The following is a 15,212-nucleotide window of genomic DNA, read 5'->3' as shown; positions in this document are numbered from 1 at the left end:
GACAGTGATCTTTAATGTATGTCATAATATAAATTGAAATCAATCTTAATTAAAGCTTGAGCGGTTGGTTTGTAATAAGTTTTGTAAATGTTGCTGTAGGATATGTATGCACAATAAATACTAACGCTCTGGCATATTGTGATGGTGATATGATTATATATTGCACAATGAATATGTGATGATGTTCTTGTGATAATATTGAGGCTATAATTAGTTTTTGAATTAAGCTAGCTAATTTCAAATAAGATACAAACACATCCCAATCCTAAAATTATCAGTAAGTTATAGTATTGTTTGCCTCTAGGCGCATAATTAGTTGAAGGCCTAGTTTATCTGTTAATCCTCGCCCCATGGGGTGTCCCAGTGGGTACACTGATATTAATACACGATGTATTGGTCCACAATTAAATCTCTTATAAAAACATGTCTCTCAGGTGACTGAAAAATGGCTGTGTAGATACAACAAATACTACTACAACGGAGACTAAGATAACACATGTTACAATTAATTTGTCTTCCTTGCGTTCTTCTTATACGACAAACACTTCTAAAACAAAAAAGCAAAAAGCCGCTACTGCTACTGCTTCGGCTACTCTTACTGCTTCTGCTACTGCTGCCGCTGCCGCTGCCACTGCCACTGCCACTGCCGCTGCCACTGCCGCTGCCACTGCCACTGCCGCTGCCGCTGCCAGTGCTCCTGCTGCTGCTACTGATAGTGCTACTGCTACTGCCACTGCTACTGCCACTGCTACTGCCACTGCCGCTGCCACTGCCGCTGCTGCTGTTGCTTCTGATAGTGCTACTGCTACTGCTGCTGCTGCTGCTTCTGCTGCTGTTGCTGCTGCTACTGTTACTGCTACTGATACGGCTACTGATACTGCTACTTCTACTGCTACTGCTAGTGCTACTGCTACTGCTACTGCTACTGCTACTGATTCTGCTACTGCTACTGCTACTGCTACTGCTGCTGCTGCTACTGCTGCTGCTGCTGCTACTGCTACTATTGATAATAATTCTCCTTCTACTTCTCTTTCTAATATTGCTAGCGATGCTTCATAATTTATTTTTAAATGTATCATTTTGTTAAAACAGGAAAGAACTGTTATATATATTTTCTTAAGGGGATCTTTTCACGCTTTGGTAAATTGACAAAATTAAAAAAAGTTGTTTCAGATTCGTAAGTTTTCGTTTTAGTTATGATATTTGTGAGGAAACAGTAATACTGAACATTAACCATGCTCTAATATAGCCATTATATGCATCTTTTGACGATTTTAAAACCTAAAAATTATAAAGCGTTGCAACGCGAAACGATTGAATAATTTGGAGAGTTCTGTTTTTGTCGTTAAATTTTGTGAAACTACGAAGATTGCTTATATAAGGTATAAAATACGTCGAGAATGTGTACTCGGCGGAATAGCTCAGTAGGCATAAGCGTTTATACTACAGGACTCTGCCAGGACTCCAGGGGTCACTGGTTCGAACCCTGCTCCGGGCAATGTACATTTCCTTTTTTTTAATTTTTTTTCTAGATTTTTTACTGGAGCTTTTATGATCCAATGTTTACATTTATCAATATAAAGCATTTAATGAATAAGTTAAAAAAAATGCCAAAATCTGTGAAAAGGCCCCTTTAAAGGTGTAAAGAATCTAAACTTTTCTGCGATTAAAGTTTTATTTAACTGGATTAGTATAGGCCACATAACAGACGCTATTGTACTGATTTGTACTAAACAACATTTTGTCATAATCAACAGTTTTAACATGCCGCAGTTTCCTTGGAAGTTGACCTTTGATTGGAGTTATGTATAAAACATTAACAAGGTATTTGTTGACAGTTTGTCCTGTCACAATTATATATTAGTTGAGCCAAACGTGTGATAAAGATCCCTTTTGGGGTGGCGATAAATACTATTTATATTGTTCAACAGTGGGAGACTGAGAAAACATATGTTACAATTAATTTGTCTACTTTGCCTGCTTCTTCTTTATATTTTTTTCTTGCTAATCGTTTAAGTTTAGTTTTAGTTAAGTAGGTATATCAATTTACATTTTTTGATAGATATTTATTTGGATAGTAATAGTATGTTTTATTTGACTTGACATCATTGAACCGGTTTATTCATTGATAAGATCGGGATCTCCACAGGTGTTTAATCTCGATTGTTAGGTGGGGAGAAGGGTCCGAATGATAATGTTGTCGTCGGCTTACGAATCACATTTCACAAGTTTTAGACAAATATGCATACGTTATAAACCTAATTTAAGTATTACATAGATAATAACTTATCTTTATTTTGATGAACTACGTTTAAGGTATAAAACTATAATTATCTATGTGTTGTGTGCCGCATACATACCATCTTGCTTTTTTAAATTTGATCACAACGGTCCGAAGTCATAAACATTCAGTATGCATGGTTGCTAAAGCACAGTGTATACTAACTAACCTATGTTTATTGTTGTTTGCTAGGGTTATTTTTATTATGTTTTATTTTTTTTTATTTTGGGGGGGGGGGGGGTGGGAGGGCTTTTATAGAAGATTTCAACTAGTCCTTCAATTAACGAAAAAAAAATATTGGTATAGGAAATGTAAAAGAGTAATAGACAGCTTCATTCATGCTGTTCTATTATGGTGTTTTAACGCATATAATTATGTATGGTTGATGAAGCACATTGTATGCTACCGATGTTTATTGTTGTTTGATGATGATGTTAAGTTGGTGTTGCTGTTGTTGTTAATGATGATGAGGAGGAGGAGGAGGAAGAAGAAGAAGAAGAAGAAGATGATGATGGTGGTGGTGGTAGTAGTGACGACGACGACGATGATGATGATTTTGATTATGATAATGAGATTTGAATTAAATTAATGCGCAAAGATTTTTCTTTTTAGCGGCCAAATGCAGATATCTGCGCTCGGCCGCTGTAAGGGTTATGTAATATTTGCAATCTACATAGGAGTCAATAGCAGATACCAAGCACCATATGCTTGTGAGAAACAAAAGCAAAATATTGGCAATCGCTGAAATCTCGAATATGACTTAATCATTTTATTAAATGAAAACCGGTAACTATTTTAAACGGTTATTATATTGCAACAACTTAGCGGTGTTTATCCAAAAGACCATTGTTATAATTACAGGGACGTCAATAGGCCAAACTATTCAGGAAATATGATTTGAGTCGTCAAGGATAGATTTTGAGATCAATGTACGTCCAATGAGATTTAAAGGGAGTTGGAGGCGTAGGGACAGATTCGTTCGAGTACGCGATCATTTGAGAACAAATTATGTTGAAGCTTTATCGGAATTCCGGAAATTTGCGATCGGTACCGATTTTTGCTGGTTCTTTTTTATTGATTCTGATAAGTTAGCGGCCGGCACGGACATGAATATTAACTGACGAAAACCTCTTCGCTACTTTCCGAAAATCTTCGACATGTTGCAAATATCCGTAATATTCCGCATTGTACTCACCAGAAATTGCAACTAGAAAGACTACAATAAATCAGTTAGCTACGGCTCGGGCGGGGATTTACCTTTTATCCCTGTAAGGGACCTAATGCCCCAGACTACCGGCTATTTTTTCCGGAATACGAACTTGATACACTTGATATCCCTGAATTAAATATTTATATCCGCAATTTTGATCTCTAGAGTGCTGACTGTTAGTATTGTATTTGACTGGAATGACTGTCGATTATGTGTTTTTAAGATTAAAACAAGCTTACGAAGAACTTTGTGTTTGCTTTTTTGTACGCTTTCTTTTTAAAAATGTATTTTCCGCCACGGACGCAACAATTGACCAAATATACCAGATTGTGGTCTCTTTAAAGTGCTATGTTTTTACTGCCGTGATATCTTTAACAAACTACACATTATTGATCGTGGACGTTTTATACTCTTATTGAATTTGTTTCCCCAAAATATGCTCTTCTATTAGTAGATGTTTAGGTGACGATGTTCTAATTATAGATCTTACACGGCCAAGAAACACTAGATAGGTCTTTGCAAAGAGAGCTGTTGGATATCGTGAATGCGTTCAATGTGGCCTGTTTATTTCAGAAAGCTATGTGCAATGTTTTATGGGGATTTCTATCAAATTGCCAATTGCAAAATTTGATTTAATTCATTCGGACCTACAAGCGGGAAACTTCTTCATTAAAATTCAATGGGCTTTTAAGAAGTTCGTTGAAAGGCCAAATTTGACGTTAAACAGCAACGCCGAAAAAATTGCTACTCAGTCTTATTTATCACTTTTTTTTTGTAAGATTTACCAGTAGACGTTCTTCAGTGAAATTAAGCAAACACACAGTGCCGACAAATATGGAAGGGTATTTAGGTAAAAATTACATCCTTCTTTGTGACTGTGTCATGATTCTTGATGGTACTTTCAATTAGTATGTAGACACCTTTTCATGCTTGATGACACTTACATCTTGCCTGATGTCCAATGTCTATTTACATTCTGCTTAATGGTATCATGCATGTGTACAGATGCAACATTCTTGTTCGTTAATTGCATGCTGCATATGTGTATGTTGGTTTGTGCAGAGAGACTTGTGCAATAGGCGCAGTGCATAATGAAATCAAATATTAATGCGTTTAATAAATTAACGCGATGGTAAGATGTGAGATTCACCCAAGCACAAAGCAACATACTATCATGCATGATACAATGATGTCAATTGACAGTCATTCCGAAATGCTACGGAGGACTACGGAAATTTACGGCGTATAACGGAAATTTTATGTTATAGGAGAAGTTGCGCACCTTTGTAAGATATTTGCTACTGAACCGAAATTAACCGCGTGTTTGTAGACTTAACTTTTTTTTGGTTAATGACTAACCATAATTTTTGTACAGTAATTTACCTTCAATAACCAAAGAAAGTCTATGGATATATTTCAATATATGCTACTAATGCATGTATGCAGAGCTCCAGATAAGACGCTTAAAGTCGTAAAAAATTGAATGAAATTTAGTAAAAAAGTAGACTTAAATTCTGTGCGTACGGTTACACATTGGAAAAATAAAATAAGAATTCAAAATGTGTGATCATGCGTAAAACTCAATATCAATGCATATAATGTAAACATTTTATCAATGAGTTCCCACTCGTCTAGGCCCTCATTACAATTATGAAATCAACAGCACTTTAACGTTATTATGAATAACAGACCATCTTTACAACAGTCGAAAAGCCGAACGTTTTCCATTATCTGGTCCTTTTATCGCAAAAAGTCTGCTGTAACCCGGCAAGTGTCATTAGCTCTTCTTAGACTATAAACCTAAATGCGGATGTGCCAAAATTATATTTACCTGAAAAAAAGAATTAATAATAGACTTTAAGGCTGGATTATTATAGAGTGTAAACCAAGATTTTGCTGAAAAAGTTATCTGGAACTTTGCATGTATGTTGAGAGGAAATCGATTACATAATTTCAAATTTACTAGAGTACTTTTATATTGCACCACATAAAATGCTTTAAAACTATAATATTGAAGTGCACATATAAACTTTATTATAGATGGGTAGGTATTTCGTGTCAATCTCTTTCACATATGAAAGAGCTGTTGGTCATGCTGCTTTAAGTACATATAGATGCATGACACAATTTAGATTAAGCAAAATAAAACACTAGGTATTTGCCAAGAGTCAAATATATACGAGCAGTAAGAGCGTAATCGTGCACAGCGAGACTTACTCATGTATTGCTTTCTTTCGAAATAATTTCATGTGTCCGATCTAATATGCAATATGCCCGGTGTTTTTTTTTGCGGATTAATGTTCCGTTTTAGATCCATAATTAACGAATGCCTCAATATTTTCAAAAATTAACACCGGAATAATGTTCACCGACATTTTTTCATACAGATTGGATATAAATATTATAGAGCTTAACAAAAAATACATTAAGCCCTGTTCTCCCGGCACACGTGCTGGACACACAGGTGGTTAGCGTGTGGCTATGATAATAATTAGTGAAAACATCTTTTTGAATGATAAATAATCATATTAAAACGAAAAATCAAATTTTCTATATAAAAACAATCACTACCGTTTTATATATAACAAGGTATCCAACTCGAAATCATCCGAAAACGGGGTGCATCGTTTTGAGCAGCCATTTCTAAATTAATTTTGCAGCGATTTTCATGACCCGGTCTTATTCAACGCAGAAATGAATTTCCTTTTAGGAAATGTAGATATATTGTTAATTTTCTACACATGCTGGGTCAAATTTTAAGAAATAAAGCTATACATAATTCGCTTGACCCAGTTGTTATCGATCAGACCGTATTTATGAATGAAATCTCCAGCTGTAAAGACACAACTCCGCATTGGAGCAATGAAATCACTCTTGTGTTTAAAATGTTAGTTGGTTGAAATGTATGTAAACAAAGGTTTGAAAATGCGCTGGACAGTTAGTTTTGATGCATAATTCTACGGCAAGCACGGTAAGAATGTTTTTTTCATACGTTTTATTGAATTATGGTATCGAGGTTCGTGAACTTTGCAGGGAAAATGCCCATTTCCCCGTGAAGATTTCAGTCATGAATACTGTCTGATCGATCACAGCTGGGTCACGCGAGTTGTGTATCGTGTTATTTTTTAAAAGTTGACCCAGTATTTGTAAAAATATTGCAAGACATATACATTTCCAGAAAGGAAATTTATTTCTGCGTTGAATAAGACCAAGATCGTGAAAATCGCTGCAAAATTGATGAAGTAATGGCTGTTTAAAACGATGCATCCCGTTTTCGGATGATTTCGAGTTGGATACCTTGTTGAATATATATTTAACTTATTTTTTTTTAAGAAAAGTTGATTTTTCGTTATAATATGATTACTTATCATTCCAAAATATGTTTTCACTAACTAGTATTATAGCCACACGCTAACCACCTGTAGCTGGACACTTTTAAAAAACACTATACAAATTCAAGTACTTATGCACTTAATTGATTGTAAACAATGACGGTTGAAATCCGTGCGTGGGAATTTTTCTGGTAACCAAGAGCGACGTCAACGTTCATGACAAACCTGTTTATATGACATTTATTAATTGATTTTTTCCAACTTGATTGAAAATTATGTTTTATGATATTTTAATACATGTAGATGAAGTAGTTGTTTTCTCAACGAGGAGTACAATAGTTGTACAGTACTAGACACGAGTACTTGTAACTTTCAGGTTTCTCTGTATACCACAGACATTATATAGTCATAAAATGATAAATATGTGTTTATAGAAATTGTAATTATAGCATGGTAAACAGACTAGAGAAATCTGAAAGTTTCACGCACAGGTCTGTGGCAATGGGGGTTTGGGCTACTTTATAAATATGAGGTCGATATGCAATGCACATCGGTAGATTACGTCTACTGTAATTATTTGGACTAGGGAAGGGCCACAATTCCAACACATCAGCCCCGTTATGTTCTGAATATAATACATGTATAATTTCTTGAGTGCCAATTGCATCTTACAAATATCAAAAACATTCACGGCAGTCAATTCATTGTGTAAACTTACTGGTCTTCATGGCAATAATGAACGTATTTAGTTTAATGGAGATTATATAACGAAGGGAACTAATTCAGCTTATTCAGTTTACTAGTCAAAATAATTCGGATGTTTTCGCTTTTTTTTCCGAAAAGTAATTTATTCAACATACGGAAAATAAACGCGCGCCACCTGATGTCATAATTTAGTAACTTGCATTCTGCTTACTGCCTGTTGCTAACTGCCGTTGTTAATGACGCTTAGTGGCAAAACCGATTTTGACTGGTTTCAGGAATAATGAACACACAAACATTGGATAGTCACCAAGTATGTTGAAACAATCATCAAGTATAACCGATAGAGAACAAGCATGTTGGAACTGTCATGAAGCATGTTAGAATAAACATCACGCATAATGTAAATATTATTCATGAATGATGTAATGTTGCAGCAATCATCAAGTATAAACGAATTGACAACAAGCATGTTGGAATTGTCATAAAGCAAATTAGAATAAGCATCAGTCATAATGTAAATATTCACCACGAATGATGTAACTTTTACCTAAATATCCTTCCATAGACATGTGTTGTTACTAAAATAGACATAGAGATTTGAGCATTGGGAGTGACCTAATCATACTGTGCTTTAGCAGTATTACGGAATACCGTTAGTGCCATCGTGGTTACACATTAAAATCCAGAGGGCGAGAATGCGAGAACGCGATAGTACGGTGGGGACAATGTGACAATACGATGATGACAGGGTGACAATACGATGGCGACAATGCGATAGTACGATGGCGACAATGCGAGAACGCGATAATACGATGACGACAATCAGACAGTGCGATGACGACAGTGCGACAATACGATGGCGACAGTGAGATAGTACGATGGCGACAATACTACAGTTCGATAGTGCGATAATACGATGACGACAGTGCGAAAATACGATGACCACAGTGCGACAATACGATGGCGATAGCCGACAGTGCGATAGTACGATGGTGCCAATGCGATAACGCGATAGTATGATGGCGGAAATTCGAAAATGCGATGGCGACAGTGCGACAATACGATGGCGACAATGCGATAGAACGATGGCGACATTGCGATGATACCACGGCGACAGTACGATATGACTATCGCATTGTCGCCCCCGTACTATCGCACTGCCGCCATTGTATTGTCGCACTGTCGCATTGTCGTCATCGTACTAGCGCGTTTTCGCAATCGTACGAACGCATTGTCGCCATCGTATTGTCGCACTGTCGTCATCGTACTTTCGCGTTCTCGCATTCTCGCCCTCTGGATTTTAATGAGTAACCACGGTGGCCCTAACGGTATTTTGTACAGTAAAGTGCGTAAAATCTGGTTTGGAATAACAATTTTTACGCCGAAAACAGATGTTGAAAACCCGACTTTGTTTTATAAGTAGTAGTCTAAATATACAATGAGTTTTCCGAGCATTAAATAAACATATTAAAATAGAATTCATGTTCGTATCAGTTGAAGTTCTTGTTAATAGTAGAAGCAAAGAACACAATAAAACGCTGATTGGGCTTACTAATTTGAGGCAAGAAAAAACACATCGCGCTATTATATATAACATATAACGCGCATCCGCAAAGTTCGAGCGCCCGTCTCGGTGCCGTCGTTTCCGGTGAAAGTTTCGCACAGGAGCTACCGAGTTTGGATATGAGACCACGAATCATGGCTTGACTTTATATATCAGTCAGCGTTGTATCTGACCAGACTGCGCGGTTGGACAAGCTAGGATGGACCAACTTCGGCCGCATATGACATAAGACCCATTTTCGCATGACGCGGGTCATCTGACCTTTATAATGTGTATATAGCTTTGAATGGGATTTGCACATAGTTTTTGGCATGGACTTATTGTTATGTTAATGTGTTGCACGCTTTCAAAAGCAGAGGGCATATATAAGATCAATTATACTACGGAGTTCATTTTCTGTTGCAAAATGAAATGCAATAAAGATTGTTACTCAGCGGTGTGTACAGTATGACAGCGTTGTCTGTCTGCGATGCATTTATACTGGTTCTAAGCTGGCATACTCACCAATTGGACTCAACCATCTGCTCGAACAAGAAATGATAAGTTCTACTAGCATAAACCTTTAATTGTAACTCATTTTAAAAATATTCATGTTATTTATATTATTCAATTTATTATTCAAAATTATAATTATTATTTCCTTTATTGTTGTTTTTCGCATTAAGAAACTTATTCGGCTTACGAAACTGAAAAATTCCATTGGAAAAAAATCCCATGGGCGAAAAAATCCCATGGGAGAAAAAATCCCATGGGATTTAAAAATCCCATGGGATTTAAAAATCCCATGGGATTTTTTTTTTTTTTAAACACGACTAAACGCATTAAAATATCGTAGTTGTTCATCATTTCATAAAATATGATGTTTCTGAAAGTTTCATGAATAAATCTCTCAAAATAAGAAAAAAATCCCATGGGATTTTTTTCTCCCATTTTAAAATGGGATTTTTTTATTACTAAATATTTTTATATATAATTGGCATAAAACCAATATACAGTCCTTAAATAACGTTAAAATACTTGCAAACGCAAATAAAACACGTTTTTTAAAATGTGCAAAATCCCATGGTATTTTTCTCCCATTTGCAAATTATGGGAGAAAAAAAATCCCATGGGAGAAAAAATCCCATGGGAAAATCGAAAATCCCATGGGAAAATGCAAAAATCCCATGGGAACCCCAACTTTGCTTATAAATTGCATAGTGAAGAAAACGCGTTTTTTGAGTGAAAATAACCAATTATTAATCAACGATAAGACTTTTATCGCATACTATGTCTCAAAGTAGCAAATCTTTAAGATAAAGGGTACTTAAGTTTGCGAAATTTCGGTTTCGCAAAGTTTTTCCGGTGGCCGTTAATTGTGCCAGGAACTTCATACGATGGTTTTAGCTATCGACATAAGTCAATGAAAATTTAAACGTCGACAGTGAATGTCGGCTAGAGATCAGTGGTCCGCACATTAAAGCTTACGTCATAGTGAAGCTTATCCATGTCCGACAAGACATCTTAGGCTGCGAAAATCAGTCATCGTCTTGTGATTCGCTGACATCAAAACAAACAGATTTGTGAACCAGCTAAATGTGGTTCGCCAGTGCACCCATACTTCCGTATTTGTAAGAAAACTTTGTTGCGAAAACATTACATTCGACTTTTTCTTGTCCAGATACTTCATATATTCGAAAACAAAATATCTCTAAAATTAAGTTGTTTTGCGGAAACGGCTGGAAAAGATCCTCATGCACATATAACCTACCCTCGTAAACTGTTTATGACTTGCCATATTGTGGCTATTTCTGCGGTAGCTGTATTAAATTGAGATAATTATACTTTCACGCGAGGTAATTAAAGCACAAACACGTTTTACATTTACGGTAGCTGTAAACAGGGCAGATATGGCGAACGTGATTATCAAAGACACATCTTTGAGTCTTTTCACGAAGCTGTCAACACATTTAATAATAAAACAATCCAACGATATATGGTCAAAAAATGTGATGTAAAAAATTCATTACTATGGTAGCAACTTTAAAAGCATGTCTAGAATCGGTACCATTAAAATAATACAATTCTTACACAATAAATTCATGTTAGAGCATAAATCTTTAAAGCCTTTTTAAAATTTTAATTTTAAAGCCTATGTTATTGCATATTTATAGTCTGTGAAATGGACCTGTTAACAAGAGTCCGCATTTAAAGAGAAATACCACAACAATCCTGTATTCTCGCGATACTCATGGAATCATTAATCGTGTCAAGGCTTGTACATATATCGGATGAATGAATTTCAAAGAACATCATATTTGCCATAATATCATTTCCTTGTAACGTTTTAAACGAAAAACGAATTACCGCGGAAAACTGGTTAGATAGCACTTATATTAAAAAAAACATAATCAAGATCAGACATACCATCAAAAGCAACTCTCAATGTATTTTTTATCATTTTGAATAAATGGAATTAACGACACAAAAATGAATAAATACCACAGTTATTTTCAAGCACTGTCTATTTGTTTAATCAAATGTGTTCAATTCTTAAAATACAAACATTGACAAGCCTGACTGCAAACAATAATCAAACTAAATATCTGGAATGCAACAATAATTTTAACAATTTTATTTATCTTTGAACCAAGCAGACGTACACAAAATTAACCCATCGAAAAGTTGATAAGTTGATTGGGAAATTGTATTATGCGATTAATTGCAAAGAGTTACAATAGTTACTGTTTCTACCCCTGATTATCAATAAGCAAAACCATACTGTTATCATTTTCCTCAGTAAGGAATGTTAGTTTTCTTGTTTACCGGTAATTATGATATATGCATTCTTTTCTCAATCTTTGGCATGGCTTTTTATTAATTGTCGCTGTGACAAAATGTGAAAAAGTCCATTGAAGCTTTCAGTGTCAGTACGTTTTCAGAACTTGCAACTCAAACAAATATAAATAGATTCTGCGATGTTTTTCCTTCGATATAAATTACCTGTAAAGCCACTTTCCCATTCAGGAAACATTACGAATTTCCAATGTTCCGTCCGAAAAATTACAATAATGAAATTCTCATCAATTTCGTTCCAAAAGCGCATTATCTGCAAGTAAGCTTAGAAAATAAGCACTGATACTGAACAGTCCTGCAAAAAGGCAGAACAAAGAACATTTAGATGACTTTTTGCAATTACGCACCAATTTAAAAGATCCATTTTTCCCAGTCTGGAGCTTTCACGACGCGAATTTTCACAACTTGATAATGTGTTTGCACCATTTTTCCCAACTCACGTTAAACCTGTACTTTCCACAAATGTGCAAAAAGAATCGCTGAAATTTTATCAGATTTTTTTGACCGCTAAGACAAAGATAGTTTTACTGACAACTAATCCTAAATAACATAACATGAAATGATCGATAATTGCATTTTATTTACATAAAGACTAAACAATTAATATCATTACATCTGAAAGTGATTATTCGAAAATTGCACTATTGCTTCAAAATAGAAATATTACCTTTATAACAACTGTCGGCCAAAGTCAACCCGTTTCATATCCAATACTACAGTAGGTGAATTAACCTCAAACGCTTTGTATCGGATGTATAACTTACCTCGTACTGAAACGCGCTCTAGATATTTACACGCGTTATCTTTCACGACTGTTAAATTACATGCACATCTGGGCTGACATCTATGGCGTACCATTTTGGTCGAAAGTCTATGTAGCCTACTAGGTAAACATAACATATTATACTTCGAAGTACAAAATTTTACTTCGATGTAAAATTATGAAATACACTTCGAAGTATATATTAGTACCCCGAAGTACAATGTGTACTTGGAAAATTGTACTTCGACATACCTGTTTGTACTTCGACGTACAAATTATCTGAACAGCCAATTAAAACACTCGTCTCTTTAGCCGCTTTTCCTTCAGATTTATTCATAATAAATGTTTAAAATCTCTTTTTAATTGAGGACAAAATGAATAAAAATATAAAAATTGAAAAAAAAATAACAAAGAATGAAAAATAAGTATTTTGTTGACGGTATTCATTTTAATGAATGTGAAAATAGGTTGGTTTGTTTTAGAGAAGTTATAATTTTGTGACGTTTCAACCAATTCGTCGATGAGTCTTGACACGTATCAGTATCAGCTAGATTTAATATATAACTCTGACAGCTATATTTAACTGCTAAATGATGCATATAAGATGCATGAATGCATGAAAATCTTACTTTTGTATTGAAACACAAGAAACTGCAACAAATTAATACCACATAATTGATGAAAGGATGCCAATCTTTTGATGTGTACCAAAGCAATAACATTTCACCGGTGGAATCAAATTGAAATATAATTAAATATAAATATGCAGTTAATAGTGAAATAGTTTTAATCAAATGTGCAAACATTACATCGGTGAAGTAATTTTTTTATCATATCGAAAAGTTGGCATAATTTCATCAAATATGTGGACTCAATTTTGAGCATTTTTGTGTGTTTCAATTATGGTGTCTTCTGATTGGCTGACACTCAATGGTCGGTAAATACTGTAATATTTCATCGGTAAAGTGTACATTTTTTGTGCAGATCGAAAAGTTGGCATAACTTCATCAAATATGTGGACTCAATTTTTGCAGTTTCTTGTGTTTCAATTAAGGTGTCTTCTGATTGGCTGACACTCAATGGTCGGTAAAAACTGTACTTCGAAGTACATTTTTGTACGTCGAAGTACAACAAAATGTACTTCGATGTACATATTGTTCGTCGAAGTACATTTCTCTTTTTACCTAGTAGGTCTTGTTGACTTTTGACACAAGTGGTACGCCATAGACATCTTTTAAAGATAAAGTCTCTTCGGTGTTGAGCTTCGAAAGTAGGACGCGACTCACTTCAAGGACGACATACTCAAACAGATGTTCTAGAACAATTTAGTTGCAATTGTGGCGGGAAGTTCCGGGTCAAATACGATGCTTCACGTTTCATCACTATTACAACATGCTAACCTCCCTTAATGTACCATATACCACCTTGACAATATGGAAATGTGTTATTCACAAAGTGAGATAGAAGTTTTGTAAGTAGAGGTCTATACGGCATTTCATGTGTTAGGAATATGTTTGCATCTTTTCTAAATGTGCTTCGTGGGTTAATGCATGTGTACATTTAGTATTAGAGAATATTATAAATCTGATGGGTTAATTCCGTGAACAAGGACAATGTAAAACCATACCGTTATTTTTTAATGGAATTTAGTTTTCCTTTCATTTATTTGCTAGTTATATATTAATTGGAGATCAATGTTATGTAATTTAAATATTATCACATGTTATTATTACACATATGTATTTAGATCATTTACAGATTACCGTTGTATGTGTCAACGTCGTCATAGCCGTTTTAAACGTCTCTATGAACGTCGTCATAGTTATCGTACTAATACTCTTAGCCATAACCGTTGTAGATATCATTTTTCACGATGTCTTTGTTGTTGTCCCGGCGTCGTAGGCGTCTAAACGCAATACAAGATAAAATTGTTACGCTTTATTGCAGTGTATCTTCTTATTCTCATGTACTCGTTCTACCCCACTTTAAACTTTCTCAAATTATTTCTATATTAGGATCACGCCAGCATTCGATTTCTGCGCATGCGCATATCATGGACGTTGATATCAATCAACCAGGGAATAAGTTATTCGTTGGATGCATACTTATATTCGTTTGGATCCGTGTAGATACGGGTGAAGCTGACATTTGGAACACCTTTTGAAGGATGTCACTTTATAACAGAGCTGTAATTGAAGAATTAAACAAAGAACAATTTGATTGATATCGTTACATAAACTGAATAAATCGTTTTTCGGCGTAAGCTGTATTAAGCCAGCTTTTCACCCTGACTTGACCTTTGTAAGTGTCCAATAATATACAAATAAAATTTCCCGCGGCTAGGTACGAATGAATACACTTCATTTATTCCATTGGCTGATTTGAGTATAACACCAGGACATTGGAAACATATCCGCGACTTTGTAACACTGTTTTACTGCATGAAACAATTTTATCTCTGATGAAAAGGCTCAATAGATAGAATAGTTTTACAATCTATTTTCGACATAAATACAGTTTGT

At 35.1% G+C, this 15,212-nt stretch overlaps 1 protein-coding gene across 2 annotated transcripts in view; it reads right to left on the bottom strand.

The window, feature by feature from the left end:
- LOC127858366 (zeta-crystallin-like) overlaps positions 1-15,212 on the bottom strand; it is a 306,504-nt gene that overhangs the window by 19,152 nt on the left and 272,140 nt on the right. Inside the window, exon 1 of one of the 2 annotated variants that reach the window (XM_052395435.1) lies at positions 12,595-12,722. The exons of the other annotated variant lie outside the window; for it this stretch is intronic. The gene's annotated coding sequence lies outside the window, so the exon portion shown is untranslated. Of the gene's footprint in view, positions 1-12,594; positions 12,723-15,212 lie in introns of those variants that run through there. 2 annotated transcript variants of the gene reach the window in all.

Source organism: Dreissena polymorpha, chromosome 14 (genome assembly GCF_020536995.1).
Source record: "Dreissena polymorpha isolate Duluth1 chromosome 14, UMN_Dpol_1.0, whole genome shotgun sequence".
Classification (NCBI taxonomy): domain Eukaryota; kingdom Metazoa; phylum Mollusca; class Bivalvia; order Myida; family Dreissenidae; genus Dreissena; species Dreissena polymorpha.
This window is presented reverse-complemented; position numbering and strand designations above follow the sequence as displayed.